Below are 5,552 nucleotides of genomic sequence, written 5' to 3'. Positions count from 1 at the left end.
CCTGGGGCCAAATGCTTTTCATGGCACGTTGGGCTTGTTTCCAGGACTTGGATTACTGATCCACTTAGAGATATGAGTGTATTTCCACTTCTGGGAAATGGAAACTCCCCATTGAGAAAGTGTTTTGTTAAGACAAACTTTGATCTGTATCCCCTGGGGTGTACGGGAACTTGGAGATAAAGCGTAAACAGTCTGTGACGCAGGCCAGACGTTGGTCAGTGTGTTTAGTTTCACTTGTTACTCATACAGCCATAATAGGAATTGTTTTGCCTGTGAGTATTGATCCCGCAGAGAAAGGAGGGAGTTCACCCTTTGAGCCGAGCTGCTCTCCTCACACATTCGGGAGGAAGATGACTGCTGGGTTGCTGTTGCTTGTTTGTGCTGGAGCTTTTCTGTACTCGGCCGAGGCCCAGGATCCGTACAATGGGCTGCCTGATAACTACAAGAAGGGAGTGGATCTGGCGGTAGAGCAGCTCAACACCCATGCCGGGGTGCACCTCCATTTTCGCTTCTTGAGAAGTCTGCAGAAGTCAGACATCGAGGTAAACCTTGAGTTTATGATTTTATAATCAGTTCCTCAATATCAGTCAATATCTTTGTATATTCAATATTCTGTGTTAAAACATGTATAGCAGCCTGAGACGAACATTAATGGGGAGTGATGACGTAGCAGATGTTAAACAAATGTTCTCCTAAATGTCTTCAGGAGAGAATGAAAATATAGAATTATGAATTTTATTATTTATTTATTTATCATATAAACGAAACAAGCCAAACATTTAATTGTAATCTTAATAAGTACCAGAAAAGATTGAAGTTCTGTTTCAGATTTGTTTCTGCTTTCAAAGGTTTGTCACTCTCACTCTGCCCTCGGGGAATTCTTGTTCACACCTGTTTTCACATCTGCTTCACGTCAAAGTGCACTACTGTGAATCTTCACATTTCAACATGTTGTCAGCAAGGGTTCGGCTTTCCCAAAAAGAAAAGGCGTAACTTAACTGGAATGTTAGCTTCAATGTACAAATTATAGAAAATTATACAAACATTCCCTCAAGCATCAACCTGATACTCTGATATTATCCGTGTGAACTGTGGTTTTCATATTGAACAGTTTCAGCTTGGAGAAAAGCCAACGCTGAAATATGAGACAGCTGCAAATCAATATTATGTTTTTTTCCCCTCTGGTCCCGGAAGATTATATTTACGGTTATTACGCAATTAAGGTAAATATGAGCTGATATCCAAAGCCGAACCTATCACTGTCAACTGCTGGTCTATGATAGTTTGCTCGCAGTGTGCATACGGCTTAACTGCTTTATATTAACAGGCTTTCATAATTGAATTGTTTAAATGTTGAATGCTGACAAAATAGGTGTTGCTTTATCTTTAAATTATAAGGTAATAATAATAATAATAATATCTTTATTTATAGAGCAATTTTCATACAAGAGATGCAGCTCATAGTGGTTTACAAAAGAAAATAAAAATGCAACAAACAAGGGCAATAAAATTAGACAATAAGAGGACAATAGATGCTAAAATATATAAGTGAAATTAAAAACAGAGACCATTAACCTCTTAAGCACGAAGGTGCTGGAAGGTGTGGTTCGCCTAGACAGACATACCCAAAATAAATCAAGAATAGCTCCACAACTACCAGGTCTATATGCATGATCTTGGTCTCTATGGATAGGTAAGACCGCAGAGAATTCATCCCCAGTGTCAGTAACATTGTGACTGTTACTATGCTTGAGTAAATTGTGATGAACCAAAGGAAGAATGTACATTTTTATCCTCGCCTAAAATGTTTTCTAGATTAGACAGTGGATAACACCATTATAGCAATGATGCCATGCACAGAGATGCCACTGGATTCATTCAGCAACTCCTTGACTACAACTGTGCCAAAGCAGATATAAATAACACAAAGAACATAGATTCTACAAAGGTTTTATTGAGGATAGGACCAGGCGGACTCTCCATTTGGCCAGTTGGATATCCAAAGTGTGCCAAATGGGTTTTCAACCTCTTGAAAGGGAATCTGGCAATAAAATACGACTGGTATCCACTACAGGAGGCTCTGTGCACACAATGGAGCCTTTGGCCGTGACATTTACCCTGTGCACAGTACATTGTGCACAGTATAAAATCAATAAAAAACAACAAAATTGTGTAATTTTGACTGCAAATGGAGTAGTTTTATTATAATACCCGGCAGGTTAAGAATAATAAAAATTAGAAAATTAGTAAAACAAAACTTAACTAAACTAAACTAAACTAAACTAAATAAAATAAAATAAAATAAAATAAAAATTAATAAAAAATGTAAATAAATAAATAATAAAAAGAATGACATTGATTATAAGCTAAATTAAATAAATACATTTTCAGCTGTTGTTAAAAAATATTCACAGAGGTACTCAACTTTTAAATTAAATTAAATTATAATAAAATAATATATGATGAGAATCAGCACCTCTAAATCTGAGGCCATGGTTCTCAGCAGGAAACCGGTGGTTTGCCTACTCCGGGTAGGGAATGAGTCCTTACCCCAAGTGAAGGAGTTTAAGTATCTCGGGGTCTTGTTCGCGAGTGAGGGGACGATGGAACGTGAGATTGGTCGGAGAATCGGAGCAGCAGGGGCGGTATTGCATTCGCTTTACCGCACCGTTGTGACGAAAAGAGAGCTGAGCCGGAAGGCAAAGCTCTCGATCTACCGTTCAATCTTCGTTCCTACTCTCACCTATGGTCATGAGGGTTGGGTCATGACCGAAAGAACGAGGTCGCGGGTGCAAGCGGCCGAAATGGGTTTCCTCAGGAGGGTGGCTGGCGTCTCCCTTAGAGATAGGGTAAGAAGCTCAGTCATCCGTGAGGGACTCGGAGTAGAGTCCTTGCTCCTTTGCGTCGAAAGGAGCCAGTTGAGGTGGTTCGGGCATCTAGCACGGATGCCTCCTGGGCGCCTCCCTTGGGAGGTGTTCCAGGCACGACCAGCTGGGAGGAGACCACGGGGAAGACCCAGGACTAGGTGGAGAGATTATATCTCTACTCTGGCCTGGGAACGCCTCGGGATCCCCCAGTCAGAGCTGGTTAATGTGGCCCGGGAAAGGGAAGTTTGGGGTCCCCTGCTGGAGCTGTTGCCCCCGCGACCCGATCCCGGATAAGCGGTTGAAGATGGATGGATGGATGGATAATAAAATAAAATAAGATAAAATAAATGAAAATAAAATAAAATAAAATAAAAATTAATAAAAAAATGTAAATAAATAAATAATAAAAAGAATGACATTGATTATAAGCTAAATTAAATAAATACGTTTTCAGCTGTTGTTTAAAAATGTTCACAGAGGTACTCAACCTTTAAAGGCCCAAACCCGACGAATGGATGGAAAGTGTCAGGCCAAAGGGCTCAACTGTACAGCCAGTTCATCAAATATTGCATGGATTGGCATGAAATTTATAAATTATGACAGGAGCAAAGCAGAACTTTACTTAGCTGCCTTGTAGCTCGTATTAAAATGACCTTCTGCTCTTTTGCAGTCTGGATTCGGTGTGAGATACCTCTACCACCACTTCTCCCTGAAACCCACCAGGTGTGCCAAAGGAACAACTGAGTCCAGCCCTCAGACGTGCCCCTTCAGGAACGACAGAGTGAGTGAATTTCAAAAAGGAGACGGATTTATTTCAAATCTATGTATAGCATCCTCACGCTTTTTATGTTTTTTAATGACTTCACAGCCACTGATGGACTGCGCGGTTTGCTACAAAACAATGGCAGATGAGATAGAGTCGAACCCCAAGCCGTATGTTCACTGTATCCAGAAGCCCAGACTCACAGAGGTACTATTCATGTTGATATACACCTTAAAGCTCCTATGATTAGTTTTGTTTTTAATGTGATCATGAAATCTTTCAAATTGTTCTTATGACATGCAGATAGTATTTGTTAGTTAAAAAATACAAAATTAAAACACCTTATTCAACTCTTCTTCTGCACATCATGCTTTATTCTCTCACCAATGTTTGTGGCTGCCGTCCGTCATCAGGGCGGCACCTGAGGCTGTTTCCAGTTTCCTGTAATTCAACCGCAGACTGATGAAAATCAGTTTAATCATCCTCAAAAAAGAACTCTGCCAGGATGTCGCAATGGAACGAACAATTGACTTTCACTTCTCAGCAATGTAGCCTACGTCCTTTGATGTTACTACTCCACTGCTTGTTTCTAGTCGGTGCAAAACCTCACCTCAGTGAGTCTGTGACTGGGCACTGCCCATTGTTCCGACAGCCCAATAGTCCGAAAAATGTACTGTTGAACAAAAATATATGTATATATATTTTCCCCGGAGCCTCATGGGCTATTTTACATCGTCTGTCCCGGAGGCTTGAGCCCCAGTAAGCCTGTGCATTCAGACGGCGGTGCAGGTAGAATGTGTATTTTCGGATAAACGGGACTTCGGAAAACTGGGTGTTTGATTTTGGACTATTGGGCTGTCGGAATAATGGCATGGCATGGCATCCTGGCATGTGCCGTAAGTCAGTTTAGTTTATCCGGAAGTTAGCCCACTACATAAAAATGTTACATAAAAATGGCCGCCGCTCTGACCTGACTGTTTTCAGGCCATTAAATAGGCGTTATCAGTCTCTATAAGCACCATAGATGTGGGTCAGTAGGGGCCTACTACGCCTACTACGTTGTAAAAGTGATAGTGAAACTTAATAGCAACATGTTGTAAAACTGAATGAAACGTAGCGTTTTGAACACAAACACAAAGTCTTCTTTAGGTTTAGGCAACAAAACTACAACTTCTTTTATATTTAGGCAACAAAACTGCAACGTCTTTAGGCTTAGGCAACAAAACAACTTCTTTATGCTTAGGCAACAAAACAACAACTTCTTTATGCTTAGGCAACAAAACAACAACTTTTTTATGTTTAGGCAACAAAACTGCAACGTCTTTAGGCTTAGGCAACAAAACAACTTCTTTAGGCTTAGGCAACAAAACAACAACTTCTTTATGCTTAGGCAACAAAACAACAACTTCTTTATGCTTAGGCAACAAAACAACAACTTTTTTATGTTTAGGCAACAAAACTACAACTACTTTTAGGTTTAAGCAACAAAACTACAACTTTAGGTTTAGGCAACAAAACTACAACTTCTTTAGGTTTAGGCAACAAAACTACAACTTCTTTTAGGTTTAGGCAACAAAACTACAACTTCTTTTAGGTTTAAGCAACAAAACTACAACTTTAGGTTTAGGCAACAAAACTACAACTTCTTTAGGTTTAGGCAACAAAACTACAACTTCTTTTAGGTTTAGGCAACAAAACTACAACTTCTTTATGTTTAGGCAACAAAACTACAACTTTTAGGTTTAGGCAACAAAACTACAACTTCTTTTAGGTTTAGGCAACAAACCTACAACTTATTTATGTTTAGGCAACAAAACAACAACTTCTTTTAGGTTTAGGCAACAAAACTACAACTTCTTTTAGGTTTAGGCAACAAACCTACAACTTCTTTATCTTTAGGCAACAAAACTACAACTTCTTTT

The 5,552-nt window shown here is 39.6% G+C and overlaps 1 long non-coding RNA gene across 1 annotated transcript; it reads left to right on the top strand.

Annotated features, from left to right (window-relative positions):
* The first annotated feature begins 3,843 nt into the window (after positions 1–3,843).
* LOC141759494 (uncharacterized) lies at positions 3,844–5,357 on the top strand. The gene is made up of 2 exons (XR_012592127.1): positions 3,844–5,105; positions 5,252–5,357. It is a non-coding gene; the product is annotated as an uncharacterized LOC141759494 (long non-coding RNA).
* Positions 5,358–5,552: the final 195 nt, after the last annotated feature.

The sequence above is a fragment of the Sebastes fasciatus genome, chromosome 21 (genome assembly GCF_043250625.1).
Source record: "Sebastes fasciatus isolate fSebFas1 chromosome 21, fSebFas1.pri, whole genome shotgun sequence".
Lineage (NCBI taxonomy): Eukaryota > Metazoa > Chordata > Actinopteri > Perciformes > Sebastidae > Sebastes > Sebastes fasciatus.
The sequence above is the reverse complement of the archived record's forward strand: the minus strand, read 5'-3'. Positions and strand labels throughout refer to the sequence as shown.